The sequence below is a fragment of the Schistocerca gregaria genome, chromosome X, assembly GCF_023897955.1.
Source record: "Schistocerca gregaria isolate iqSchGreg1 chromosome X, iqSchGreg1.2, whole genome shotgun sequence".
Classification (NCBI taxonomy): Eukaryota; Metazoa; Arthropoda; class Insecta; order Orthoptera; family Acrididae; genus Schistocerca; species Schistocerca gregaria.
Window position 1 is genome coordinate 457,484,444 of NC_064931.1, and position 15,764 is coordinate 457,500,207.

Here is a 15,764-nt window from a genome sequence, read left to right on the forward strand (position 1 = left end):
GCAGTTGAACGGGATGGACAGTGTCTTGAAAAGAGGATATAAGATGAACATCAACAAAAGCAAAACGAGGATAATGGAATGTAGTCAAATGAAATCGGGTGATGCTGGAGGAATTATATTAGGAAATGAGACACTTAAAGTAGTAAAGGAGTTTTGCTATTTAGGAAGTAAAATAACTGATGATGGTCGAAGTAGAGAGGATATAAAATGTAGACTGGCAATGGCAAGGAAAGCGTTTCTCAAGAAGAGAAATTTGTTAACATCGAATATAGTTTATGTATCAGGAAGTCGTTTATGAAAGTATTTGTTTGGAGTGTAGCCATGTATGGAAGTGAAACATGGACGATAACTAGTTTGGACAAGAAGAGAATAGAAGCTTTCGAAATGTGGTGCTACAGAAGAATGCTGAAGATTAGATGGGTAGATCACGTAACTAATGAGGAGGTATTGAATAGGATTGGGGAGAAGAGAAGTTTGTGGCACAACTTGACTAGAAGAAGGGATCGGTTGGTAGGACATGTTTTGAGGCATCAAGGGATCACAAATTTAGCATTGGAGGGCAGCATGGAGGGTAAAAATCGTAGAGGAAGAGCAAGAGATGAATACACTAAGCAGATTCAGAAGGATGTAGGTTGCAGTAGGTACTGGGAGATGAAGCAGCTTGCACAGGATAGAGTAGCATGGAGAGCTGCATCAAACCAGTCTCAGAATTGAAGACAACAACAACAACAACATATACTATTCATGAAGAAATTGGTCAAATATTTACTGTGTTTTAGAAATCACAGGGACATTAGGCTACTGGCATACATTTGTTTCTATTCCTATTACATATATTTACTGGATTTTTCTATATATTTAATAATGTATATTAGAGTGTTTTATGATCCAGCCATTGGAATATTTACTTAATTGCAGGTTATTTGAATGTAAATCCAGTATTTTTGTATGTGTTTCAATATGTTTGTGAATGTGCTTTGGCTTGGAGACATGGTAGGAGCGCTCTGGCCAATCACAGAGCTCGTTACTATGTTTGGCGACTACCGAAGTCAATGGAGAGACTTTATGGAAGTGGGGGAGAAGCACTGGGTCGTACAGGATGCGGGGGAGTGCTGGACCGGAATGCGAGATGCATGGTCCCAGGAAATACTTGGAGAGTGTTGAGCAGTTTGCGCATGGTCGCGGGAGATAGAAACAGTTCGTAATGCCGAATGGTGTATTTGTGAGAGTGGTTTCTGCAGTGAAGACGGAGTATGCTTTTAGAAGTGAATATCCCGCGACCTGTGTTGTTGCTTAAAATTATTTGCTGGAACCCTGTTATTCAACTTACATTTTATTAAATTTCTGTACCATCGATACCAATGAGTGTTTTGAAGCAATAAATGGCATTCTTCCTTCTGCTGTTGTACTCATCATTGAAAGTCGTTAAAATAGTGCCTGCAGATTGTATTTAATTGCAATCTTTCATTTATAAATTTCTATGTTACATTAAAAATTCGCACTTGCCGACCTCACGACAAAATGGAGTCTCTGGGAATGACAACGAGACAGAGCAATTGATCACAACCCTGAGAGGACCGTCATGTCATCAACTAGTGGAGGCCGGGCAGTTCACCAGCGTAGGGCGCGAATTGCCTTCGTGAGCTTCAGACGCATCCATGCGGACTGCGAACAATAAACGACTGCCCAGGACAATATAGCTGAAGACAACGCTACGCCGTGGGCGTCACGTAGTCAGTCTTGCTCAACAAAACACAGTAGAGTGCACTTAGTGGCGGCGCTATCTCATCTTGTCTCTGCACAATGAAATGGTTCGAATAGCTCTGAGCACTGTGGGACTTAACTTCTGAGGTCATAAGTCCCCTAGAACTTAGAACTACACTCCTGGAAATGGAAAAAAAAACACATTGTCTCCGGTGTGTGAGACCCACCATACTTGCTCCGGACACTGCGAGAGGGCTCTACAAGCAATGATCACACGCACGGCACAGCGGACACACCAGGAACAGCGAAGTTGGCCGTCGAATGGCGCTAGCTTCACAGCATTTGTGCACCGCCGCCGTCAGTGTGAGCCAGTTTGCAGTGGCATACGGAGCTCCATCGCAGTCTTTAACACTGGTAGCATGCCGCGACAGCGTGGACGTGAACCGTATGACTTTGAGCGAGGGCGTATAGTGGGCATGCGGGAGGCCGGCTGGACGTACCGCCGAATTGCTCAACACGTGGGGCGTGAGGTCTCCACAGTACATCGATGTTGTCGCCAGTGGTCGGCGGAAGTTGCATGTGCCCGTCGACCTGGGACCGGACCCCAGCGACGCATGGATGCACGCCAAGACCGTAGGATCCTACGCAGTGCTGTAGGGGACCGCACCGCCACTTCCCAGCAAATTAGGGACACTTTTGCTCCTGGGGTATCGGCGAGGACCATTCGCAACCGTCTCCATGAAGCTGGGCTACGGTCCCGCACACCGTTAGGCCGTCTTCCACTCACGCCCCAACATCGTGCAGCCCGCCTCCAGTGGCGTCGCGACAGGCGTGAATGGAGGGACGGATGGAGACGTGTCATCTTCAGCGATGAGAGTCGCTTCTGCCTTGGTGCCAATGATGGTCGTATGCGTGGTTGGCGCCGTGCAGGTGAGCGCCACAATGAGGACTGCATACGACTGAGGCACACAGGGCCAACACCCGGCATCATAGTGTGGGGAGCGATCTCCTACACTGGCCGTACACCTCTGGTGATCGTCGAGGGGACACTGAATAGTGCACGGTACATACAAACCGTCATCGAACCCATCGTTCTACCATTCCTAGACCGGCAAGGGAACTTGCTGTTCCAACAGGACAATGCACGTCCGCATGTATCCCGTGCCAGCCAACGTGCTCTAGAAGGTGTAAGTCAACTACCCTGGCCAACAAGATCTCCGGATCTGTCCCCCATTGAGCAGATTTGGGACTGGATGAAGCGTCGTCTCACGCGGTCTGCACGTCCAGCAAGAACGCTGGTCCAACTGAGGCGCCAGGTGGAAATGGCATGGCAAGCCGTTCCACATGACTACATCCACCATCTCTACGATCGTCTCCATTAGAGAATAGCAGCTTGCATTGCTGCGAAAGGTGGATATACACTGTACTAATGCCGACATTGTGCATGCTCTGTTGCCTGTGTCTATGTGCCTGTGGTTCTGTCAGTGTGATCATGTGATGTATCTGACCCCAGGAATGTGTCAATAAAGTTTCCCCTTCCTGGGACAATGAATTCACGATGTTCTTATTTCAATTTCCAGGAGTGTACTTAAACCTAACTAACCTAAGGATATCACACACATCCATGCCCGAGGCAGGATTCGAACATGCATCTGTAGCTGCAGCCTGGTTCCAGACTAGCCGCTAGAACCGCTCATCCACTCCGGCCGGCTCTGCACAATTAGTTAGGAACCATAGCAAGTCATTGTATCACCTAACAATGCAGTTGTCAGTTATGGAGCAGCATCTAGTATTATCACTAGGGAAGGTTTTAAGTGAATTCCCCAGGCTTTCCATGTTACAAAAGCAGCATTAAGTGTATTTATAAATAATGTGGACATAGCTCATGAAGCATGAAGCAAACCATCCAATACCATTAAAGTTTCTAAAAACCCATATTCAGGATCCTGCACAGAGTAAATGGATCGTATGTGAATGATCTTCCACATGGGAAAAGGGAATAAATATTTCGTTTGAAAATCATGCATTTTACGCTACCTTATAGTTCAACACCTGTAGATCGTTTTCCATGGAGGTGTCATAGGAAGAATCGATTTTACACTTGGTTATTAAAGTAGATTGTTTTTAAATCTACTTCGTGAGAGCGTAGTCACTTGCAAGAAAATTAAGCAAAGCATTATTCATTCATGGAATCTATGTTCGGCACTCACAGACAATGATAACGTAATCCTCACTAAGATAGCTGAGGTAGCTTTGGTGGAATAGTCAGCAGTTGTGTCTAACACAGGAAAAGGGATGGTGATAAAAGGCAGCAGGGCAAAAATGGGAATGTTTACATCAGCCACGACGTGTTTCTCTTGTGCACATGTATGGCACACGTCTATGGATAACAGAAGTACAATCCTGGAAATTGAAATAAGAACACCGTGAATTCATTGTCCCAGGAAGGGGAAACTTTATTGACACATTCCTGGGGTCAGATACATCACATGATCACACTGACAGAACCACAGGCACATAGACACAGGCAACAGAGCATGCACAATGTCGGCACTAGTACAGTGTATATCCACCTTTCGCAGCAATGCAGGCTGCTATTCTCCCATGGAGACGATCGTAGAGGTGCTGGATGTAGTCCTGTGGAACGGCTTGCCATGCCATTTCCACCTGGCGCCTCAGTTGGACCAGCGTTCGTGCTGGACGTGCAGACCACGTGAGACGACGCTTCATCCAGTCCCAAACATGCTCAAAGGGGGACAGATCCGGAAATCTTGCTGGCCAGGGTAGTTGACTTACACCTTCTAGAGCACGTTGGGTGGCACGGGATACATGCGGACGTGCATTGTCCTGTTGGAACAGCAAATTCCCTTGCCGGTCTAGGAATGGTAGAACGATCGGTTCGATGACGGTTTGGATGTACCGTGCACTATTCAGTGTCCCCTCGACGATCACCAGAGGTGTACGGCCAGTGTAGGAGATCGCTCACCACACCATGATGCCGGGTGTTGGCCCTGTGTGCCTCGGTCGTATGCAGTCCTGATTGTGGCGCTCACCTGCACGGCGCCAAACACGCATACCACCATTATTGGCACCAAGACAGAAGCGACTCTCATCGCTGAAGACGACACGTCTCCATTCGTCCCTCCATTCACGCCTGTCGCGACGCCACTGGAGGCGGGCTGCACGATGTTGGGGCATGAGCGGAAGACGGCCTAACGGTGTGCGGGACCGTAGCCCAGCTTCATGGAGACGGTTGCGAATGGTCCTCACCGATACCCCAGGAGCAAAAGTGTCCCTAATTTGCTGGGAAGTGGCGGTGCGGTCCCCTACGGCACTGCGTAGGATCCTACGGTCTTGGCGTGCATCCGTGCGTCGCTGTGGTCCGGTCCCAGGTCGACGGGCACGTGCACCTTCCACCGACCACTGGCGACAACATCGATGTATTGTGAAGACCTCACGCCCCACGTGTTCAGCAATTCGGAGGTACGTCAACCCGTTCTCCCGCATGCCCACTATACGCCCTCGCTCAAAGTCCGTCAACTGCACATACGGTTCACGTCCACGCTATCGCGGCATGCTACCAGTTTTAAAGACTGCGATGGAGCTCCGTATGCCACGGCAAACTGGCTGACACTGACGGCGGCGGTGCACAAATGCTGCGCAGCTAGCGCCTGACACACCGGTTTCAATGTGTTCTTTTTTCCATTTCCAGGAGTGTAATTTAAGTGCAAAATATCTGAAAAATCTGAGCATTTAATGCGAGGCTGTCACTCTGAGAAAAGAATTTGGTACATGGAATAGGCCAAACAATGCCAAGAGTCAGAAACTCCACAGCCAATCAATGGCGAAACTTGAAATATATTCGGACTTTGAAATGCTTGGAAGAAACTAATGCCAGTTATTTGTTTCATGTGCCATAGGCCAGGGCACATGGACAGAGTGTGTGTGGAGGATGCTCGTGAGTATGCTGGGTATTCCATAAGAAATAAGAAACAGAGAAATGACAGAAAAATGTAAAATTACAATCACTTTCTGCTGGACTGGAAAAAGTATTTAAAGTGGACTGCAGTATTGGGACAAAATTTTTTTCTGGTACACTCTGCATTGATGTCAGATGTATCCAAGATGGCGGCATGTACACTTGGCTACAACACATTACATCATCTAAGATAGCGGCTATGACGACACCCAAGATGGCGGATTTAGCAGGAGGATGGGTCAATTGGCCTACCGCCACTAACGTAACCTCCCTCCCCACCCCTCCTCCAGAAAAATGACGTGATGTTCTAATTCCAACAGGATGATGCCTCACATCACAATTATCTCTTGTAACCTAAGAACATGGCGGGAAAGAAAGGCCACCTCCACCAACATAATTCACCCAAAACTCCACCTCGTCCTAGGGATCAGCGTCAAATTTGAATTTTGGTAGTATAGAAAGGCCACTTCGGCTATCGCTACTAACCTAAGAAAATCTCGGGAAACAATGGTCACTTGGCCTACCTCCACTAACCTGAGTCATCGGACCACCACCCCTTCCTAGGTATTGATGGGAAAAGAACTCGACTAGTGCAGGATGTAAGTCTTTATTATTTAGCATTCACCATTTTGTTCAAACAATTAGAGACACTACCACAATCCGGTGAGGTCTCCATGCGGTCCGGACTCCTACTGAGCTAGTACACAGTACCACCGCCAGATGGCCTTCTCATCTCTCCTGTGATGTAATTCAAGATTGTGGTAGTAAATGGTGGGAAACAGTGTGGTCGCCATAGGATCCAGACTCCAACTGGACTAGTATGCAGTACTACTGCATGGGGCCACTCTCATCCGTGATGTAGTCCAAGATGGCTGCTATTACATGAGTACCATTATCCAAGATGGTGGAAAACAGTGTGTTCACCTTGAGGTCTGGGTCTAGTACACAGTAACACCTCCAGAGAGCTTTGTCATGTGTTCCGTGATGTAATCCAAGATGACGGTCTGGGGTGGGGCAAAAGGCAGGAAAAGACTGCCTGTGCTGGATGTAAGTTTTTATTTTACAGACAGTGTCTCCACAATGAGACCTAGACTCCAACTGACCTAGTACTCAGTACTGCCACCAGAGGGTGCTGCCATCCCTACTGTGATGTAATGCAAGATGGTGGTCTAGAGGGGGAAAAAGGCTCAAAATGACTCAACATGCACTGGGCTACTGGAGAGAGTAAGGAAGGAGGGAATTTTATTTGTTTTGGAACAATTTATCAAGGAATGGATTATATTTATCACAGTGATATAAAACACATGCTTTGACATGCTTGGGGTCATGCCACACAGACCAAAGATCTGTGAACTACTCCTAGATAATACTCTGCAGACACACAACCAACTCCTAACTTAGCAAAATAATTTCTGTAGAGACACGCAAACTCCTCCTAAATAATGCATTGCACACATGTGCAGACACGAAATCAACTTATAAACTGTCCAAATAGCACATAGCTCAGTCCACAGACCTGCTCGCAACATAATGCAACAGACACGCAAACAACATAAGCAGACACCGCCTGTCACCCCCTGGCCACTAGACCACACAGGCGGCTACTGACAGCATGCGATATTCTAGCACACCATGCGAAATTAGGTATCTTCTTGTAATCCCTGAGTCTGGAGAAGGGTGTAGAAAAGTGAGCAAGCAAACAAGGAGGTCTGGACCAGAAACAGTTATGTGTCTTTGCGGAGGTGTGGAAACAAGGCTGAATTATTAGAACTGTGCTGAGAGTGACTTAGAACCACTGAGGACACTCTGGTCATGCATTGGGGGGGGGGGGGGGGTGATGCCAGCCTGACCTCACTGTAAATATCTACTGGTGCGAGTATATATACTCTGCTGCCTGTCTTCGTGGTATATGTACAAATGATGTCAAAGGGTTGATTTTGTATGGTGCAGGATACGATTATATATTTACTACATCGAGACAGTAGGCTGGGTTGGAGATTGGTTTCATGCTCTAATATTCCAACTCCTGTCCTCAGTGGGAGGGTAGTGTAATAGAGTAAGAGTCTTTCCGTATTTGACGATATGTAGGGGCACTTTGCAAGGTTTAATTGTCAGTGCAAAATGGCGATCTGTGTAAAATAGCTTTTACCTCTAAAAGTCACGTCTCCAGAAAGAAAGAAATGGTGGATGGTGCTTCGATACCGGCAGTATCAGTAATTTGGCAGGTACATTCAATAGGCGCGAATCATAATGCTCGATTAATTCACAACACATCCTTTGATCTGAGATATAGGAGTCTGTACATAGCGGTGGGAACGTTTGTGTGTGTTGAACGCAGGAACGTTAACATGTCCTGGATGGGTTATCATGTTAGGACCACTAGGAAGAGAGCACTCGATGTTATTCTACGCTATTCTCGTAAACAGGTTCTGTTAGGACAAGAATTTCCATGGATACAAGCTGAGAGATCATGAAAACTCCTGCAAAAGCAAACGTTAAGTATTTCTGGGACACTAGGCAATATACTAGAGTTCGACTTGGTTATTATTTTACATAGTCATGTGGCTTCATATGGACAAGAAAAGGTGTTCGCTATACTTTCAACTACCTAGTTTCAACTACATTTCATGGTCATATGTATTTCGAAAGAGGAAGTGGGTGATTGAATAAATGTAGCACAGCCGCCAACACCTATTCCAAATACGTAGCTTAGCGCTGTACTCGATTGTATCCAGTCACTTCCCATTTGGAGAGTGTTTGCTAAAATTTTCTCTATGTCTGTGGATATACATGTGCCAAAGAAGGCTCCTGGAACCCATTCTCCCCAATGGTGGACCAAACTTCGAAAAAAGAGCATGCATTCGTACATTGTGTGTGATTGGTCCACCTGTAAAATCTACCCCAAATGTGACGTGTGGTGGATCTGCCTCCGAACATCAGTCTGGATATGTAGTCCGTGGTGGCAGGGACGCCGTCCCTCATCTGTCACTGAGGCATTAGGATATTTTCAGACCAGTAGCTGTGGAGTAGCGCAAATTCGCGTCATTTTTCTCTTCTGTAGGATAGAGTTCGGAATTATGTTTGCGTAATTGTTCTTATTTCCCTCCCCATCTGTTCTTAGACCATGCTCTCTTCCAAAACAACAATAATGGTCCAGAATGAGATTTTCACTCTGCAGCGGAGTGTGCGCTGATATGAAACTTCCTGGCGGATTAAATCTGTGTACCGGACCGAGACTCCAACTCGTGACCTTTGCCTTTCGCGAGCAAGTGCTCTACCAACTGAGATACCCAAGCACGACTCACGCCCCGTCCTCACAACTTTACTTCTGCCAGTACCTCGTCTCCTACCTTCCAAACTTAACAGAAGCTCTCCTGCACAAAGTTAGGAGACGGGGTACTGGCAGAAGTAAAGCTGTGAAGACGGGGCATGAGTTGTGCTTGGGTAGCTCAGTTGGTAGAGCACTTGCCTGCGAAAGGCCAAGGTCCCGAGTTCGAGTCTTCGTCCGGCACACAGTTTTAATCCGCCAGGAAGTTTCAACAACAATGGTGTTTTAGCGAGCCTGGGCCGATATGATGAGGGCTTTTAACGGTGTGGACGTCTGTGTGTATGTTGACAGCAGGAAGGGAAGACGCAATGTCTCATTAGGATTTCTAGGGACAATGCAGGAAATGTTAGACCTGTTACATAAATATGCATGTGCGGCCTACACAGCTCTCGCATACCACCTTAAGAACGTGAGGAACAATATGTATTTTGCTATTCTGGCAGCATTGCAACACCTCCCTATCTACGCTGGAGCACAGATAGAGCAAGGGGTCGTGCCAGCAGCGATGAACACGTGGAACTTATTTACATAGAGATGTGACGTCAGTATCCATAGGAATCGCATCAGCAACAGTAAACACAAACATGCGCTGCCCAGAGAATGATTTGGCATATATTTAGATAGATATGTGATATTAGTATAATGCTCGGAGAACTCTAACTGTAATGTCGAAAGTAGGAGTAAATTTCACCTGCAGCGGCGTGTGAGTGAAGGGTTGCACTGGCTTGCGTCTAGCAGTGTCTTCACGGCAGTGTCTTCGCTCCCGTCTGGTCACGTCAGCGACAGTGCCTAGGTGAACATATATTTAAAGAGTAATTTGTCAGGTACCAAATATAAAAGGGGCGTCGCCGCTTCATGCGTGCGGGACCTGTGTGGTTTGACAGCTAATGGTTGCGTCACTTTGTGGGGCTGTCAGTAGCCTCCTGTGCAGTCTGGTGAACGGGATTTGGGGGGGGGGGGGGTGGCGGGGAGCGGGCAGGTGCCGTCTGTGTATGTTGTTTGCGTGTCTGTTGCGTTATCTGGCCAGCAGGTCTGTGGGCTGCACAGACTTTGTGTCTGCACATCTGTGTACTGCATTCTTTAGGAAGAGTTTGAATGTCTGTAGTGAGATTATATTGGTAAGTTAGGAGTTGTTTGCGTGTCTGCAGAGTGTTATGTTGGAGTAGTTTACAGATCTGTGGGCTGTGTGGTGTGACTGAAAGCACGTCAGAGTGTGTGTTTTGTATCAGTGTGATAAGTATTCTTCATCCCTAAATAAATTGTTCCAAGATAAATAAAGTGCACTTCTTCCCTACTCTTTCCAGAAGTCCAGTGCAGGCTGAGTCCTTTTCACACCATTTTCCAATTTCAAACCACCATCTTGGATAATGTCACAGGAGGGATGACAGCACCCTCTAGTGGCAGTACAACTCTAGATCTCATGGTGGAGACGCTGTCAGCAAAATAAAGACTTATGTCCAGCACAGGCAGTGTCCTTTCCTGCCATTTCCCCAAAACCAGACCGTCATCTGGGATGACTTCAGAGAACGGACAACAATGTTCTCTGTTGGTGGTAGTGTGTAGTAGACACAGACCTCATCGCGAATGCAGTTTCCCACCATCTTGGATAACTGTACTCGCATCATGGCGGCCATCTTGGATTATATCACAGTTGAGAGTGCGGTGCTGTGTACTAGGTTAGTTGGAGTCTGGACACTATGGCGACCACACTGTTTCCCACCATTTACCCCCCCCCCCCTCCCCATCTTGGATTACGTCACAGGAGGGATGAGAGCATCTCTGGCGGTGGTACTGTGTACTAGGTCAGTTGGAGTCCAGACCCCATGGCGCCCAAATTGGATGGTGGTAGTGCCTTTAAATGATTGAATAAACTAGTGCATGCAAAATAATAAAGACTTATGTTCAGCTCTGGTCGAGTTCGTTTCTCACCAGTTCTTAGGAAGAGGTGGTGGTCGGATGACATAGGCTAGTGGAGGTATTCTAAGTGACGTTTCTTTCCCGTTATTTTCGTAGGTTAGTAGAGATAGCCCAAGTGACCCTCCTTTATCCAAAATTAAAATTTCCCGCCGATCCCTAGGACAAGGTGGCAGTCAGGTGACTAAGGCCTGTTTCACACTGGGACACTAGCTACGGTCGCCAGTAACGGTGACTTTTGACTATGATGAACACTCCTGGGTCACTGGTGTCCGACACCACAGGTATTGCCAACTGATTAGCTAGTGAAATGGACTTGTACAGGGGTAGCAACTAAATTTCGCTAGCGATTTATGGTACAAAAAATGAGGTGCTAAATTTGAAAAAAAAGAACATATAACTTACCAATTTAGTTTATCTCATCCATGCTAGTCTCATTGAAATCAGATATAAACTTAGGTATAATGTCTTGCCCCGCATTACTTTTCTTCACTTCATTGCTATAGTTTTCGCTTTTCATATTCCAAATAGCAGGACGACTTTCTACTCTACTTTTAAAATCTTCTGTGTTAATCAAATCTAAATTCATAGACACAGTGTATACAGTATAATGTACAATGAATGTTTCACATCACTGTGTCAGAAGTAACTGCCTGTCAGTTGGCAAATGTGCAGCCCTGTGTCTGTGATCTGTGTCTCAGTGTGAACACTGGAACTGAAACTAATGCATATCCGGCGGTGAATGCTGCGAACACGGTGACCTTGTTCATCACATGTGGCGAGGGTGAGTAACTCCTGGGGTCACAGTGTCTCAGTGAGGCAGTATACTGACCTGTTTTGAATGCTCCAGTTCAAGCAAATGTATCTCTGTTGGTGACTGTCGCTGGTGTCCGTCACCAGTATCCCAGTGCGAAACGGACCTTAGGTTAGTGGAGGTGACGTTTCTTTCCCACCATTTTCTTAGGTTAGTAGAGACAGCCCAATTGATCTATGTTCCCACCAAAATTCAAACTTGGCGCCAGTTTCTTGGAAGAGGTGGTGGTGGAATGACTTAGATTAATGGAGGTAGCCTATGTGACCCACCTTCTCGGCATTTTATGATCTTAGTAGAGATAACTTTGGTGTGATGCATTATCGTGTTGGAATTTGAACTTCTCGCGATGTTCTTGGATGGTGTCATGCATTATTGTCAAATCTACACGCCGACATCTAGGATGAAATCACCGCCGCCATCTTGGATACATCTGGCAACAATGCAGAGTTCACCAGAACGAACATTGTCCCAATACTAACTGTAACAGTAAGTTCATGGAATTGCTAATGGATTTCGAAAGTCAGTTAAAATTGCTTTTTCGTAGTGAAGCACCGGTTGGTTTGTAAAATATGAAGTATTGGCAAAGCTGGGTCGGATATGCACCTGATGAAATCATAAGAATTAAGGGTGTTACAAGCCCGGTACAAAGGGGGAAGCAGTTTGAGATATTGGAACAGATTAGGAATTAAAAGCGAAACACAAGTTTCATGTGGTAGTAGGGGGATTGCATATTCCCTACGCAGGTAATTGGTAGAAACTTCCTTACGAAGCACAGTGTAGTAACTGATTACGACAAGGAAACACTGTGGACTGGAGGCAGAAGAGCAAGGCTCAAGTTCACATGTGCTGGGTAGTAGGAAGATACAAACAGGTTTAGAAAATGCAAAGTGTGAATGCAGAAAGCTCATAGTTCAATGAATTGCTTAGAGGAGTCAGTGAACAAAATTACACCGAAGAAACGGAGAAGCAAAGAAGTGATTAAAATAGGAAAGAGACGCTACAGAGCCTAAAGCAGGCCCGTTGGCTAAAATAACGTTAGGTCCTTGCGAAGAGAGAGGATAAAGATTGCAGATACTAACCTAAGGCATTGTTGAGTAAAAAAGAGTTGAAGGGTGTCATGTATCTAACACAGGCGCTTGTGAGAGTACGAGAAATATCTTGCTGAAAGAGTGTGTTCAGCACACGAGAGGAGACGGTTTCTATTGAGATGACTCGTGTTAAAGTGGAAGAAGTTCTTCATTTTAACACAAGTCTGAAGCAAACTGCTTACTCTATAAAAGTTCTGGACTGAAAAAAAACGATAATAATTTTTTTAATGGAGAACTTACGCAAAGCTCATTTCAATGTCATAGAGAATCAGTCAGTAATATAAATGCGTTTAGCGAGCCATGATATATTTCATATAGCGGGAAATAAGTTGCCATCAAATAAAACGTATTCCCAATGCAGGGTGACGAGTAATTTGCTCTCGATTTTACAGAGCAGCAGAAGCACAGAAAGAAGCGTCACAACAGGAGATAAATCAGATGTTGGCGGATGATATAATAGTGCCTTCAAATAGCCCCTGGAAATTGCTTACGAATAAGGTAGATGCATCTGGTAAAAAGAAATGGAGAGTGATAGCTGATTACTGCAAAGAAAATGACGTTACTGTCAACCCCGTCGCTCCACTCCAGTGTATCGATAAAACAGACGGGTCAGGCAAGGCAAGCTATTTTACAACGCTTGACTTGGTTAAAGGGTACTATCCTGTGTTATTAAATGAAAAGGACCGAGAACTCGCAGCTTTTAGTGGACGTACGCCTATTACATGCATAAAAGAATGTCAATGGAACTTCTGCATCCTCCATATTCAGAAAATTGATGCGCTCAGTACTAATGGGTTTTCAGGGAGAAAAAGAATTACTTATGCAGACGACGTAGCAATCCTCGGTTCATCTCTGAGAGAACACCGTGCCGCATTTGGCGATGCTTTCGAGGGGCTGCGGAAACATACTAGTAAGTTGCAGGTTGGTAAATGTCAATTCTACAGAACAGAAATTACATATCTTGAACATAACATAATCGACGACTGTTTAAAGCCAGATAAAGACAAGCTAAAAGTAGTGACTAAATACCCCCAGCCCAATACAACAAAATCCTTAAAGCGTTTTATCGGGATACTCCGGTACAATGGCCGTTTCATTGGTGACTTTAGTTAAGTGGATGAACCACTACATGAGTTATTGAAAAAAGCTGTTAAGTATGAATGCGTCGACAAGCAAGAAAATATGTTCCAAGTGATAAATGGCAAGCTACTTAACGCACACGTTATTATTTCTACTGTATTTACAATTTATGGCCTTCGTCGGACAACTCTAGCCTACTATATACAAGGAAGGTTTCAGTTTCCTGTCAGATCAGTACCTCTTCATTCTCTCGGATCTCATCCTTCTTTCTTCATTGCAATTTACCCTTCCTATCGTATATTTGTTGATTCTTGTTTGCAGTGTGGTTTGTTTGTTTGTCAGTTTCCTGATTTTGTCACTTTCGTTTCTTAGGTCTTCCTATGTAATCTGTAGCTCATCCATATCTTCCTTGATTACTGTAATCCTCTTAATGTTGTACTTACTATTCCTCAATTTTTTTCTATTATTTTCCTGATGATCCTGTTCTCTGGTGTTCTGATTAGATGTCCGAAAATTGAAATGCGTTTCATCCTGGTTGTACTCATTACCAGTTCTTTTTCCTTGTAGACTGTCTCATTTGTAGCTATTCTCCAGTGTCCATCTTTCTGGTAAGATTTGTTGATGCATGTTCTGATGATTTTCTCTCTATTCTGTCTATTTGTGCACTGTTAGTTGTTTTGAAGATGATTTCACTTGCGCATCTTATTTCTGGCTGAGTGGCTGTTTTGTTGTGATTCCATTTTGGTGCTATTGACAGGCTCTTTACGCTGTAGGTGTTCTTGGTGATATATTGTGCTCTAGTCAAATTATTCTGCTATGCGGGTTTTCATTGAGGTTAAATGTTATGATTTCTCACAGATATTTAACTTTACCTTCAGTTTTGAATTCTTGGTTTCCTATGACAATTTTGTTCATGAGTTGATCAGTTAACATGATGACTGTTTTTTCAAAGGATATTCCAAGACCAATTTCCTGTGCTATTGCCTGTAGTGAGATAATTTGTGGTTTGGTTTCCTGAATACTGTTAGACAAGAGAGCAAGGTCATAAGCAAATCCTAGACAGTTTAAACTTATGTAGTCTTTGGGTCTTCCAATTTTGATGTTCTTTGGATTAGTCTTGTATCATTCCCTCATTATGTATTCTAAAGCACAGTTGAACAGCATGGGTGCCAAGCAGTCTCCTTGTCTTAAAAATGTTTTTGTGGTAAAAGGTTCAGAAATTTCCCCCAAGAACTTGACTGTATTGGATACAGTCATGTGCTTTTTGAAGTCCAAGAAGGTTATTACAAGAGGTTTATATCGTTTCTTGTAATACGCTGTGGCTAATTTTAAAGTGATGGCTGTTCTGCACAGCTTCTCCTAGGTCTGTAGTCTCCTTTATGTTCATCTGATTCTTCCTCTAGTTGCTCTTTGATCCCATTGTACAGGATTATGGAGAAAATCTTGTATGTGCAGTCTAAGAGAGAGATACCTCTGTAATTATCTGATTTGCTTTTATCTCCTTTTTTGTGGAGTGGCTTGATTATGGCTGTGGTGTAATGTTCGCGAATCTTTTCTGTTATCCAGATTTTTATTAAGGCAATGTGTAAGGATGTTCGGGCTGTATCACTGGCATATTTCCACATTTCTGCAAAAGGTTGGTCTTCTCCGCATGCCTTATAATTTTTCATCTCTCTGAGTTCACTTTCCACCTCTTGGATTGTTGGAGGATTTGTAAGACCAGGTGGAGTCTTCATGGGCATGTCTGTATTAATTGCTAAAAGTTCCTGGCGTTCTTCACAATTCAAAAGTTTACTAAATGCCTTTGGCATGATATCAGCATTTTTATTGTCATTATGTGCCATTTTTCCATCTTCC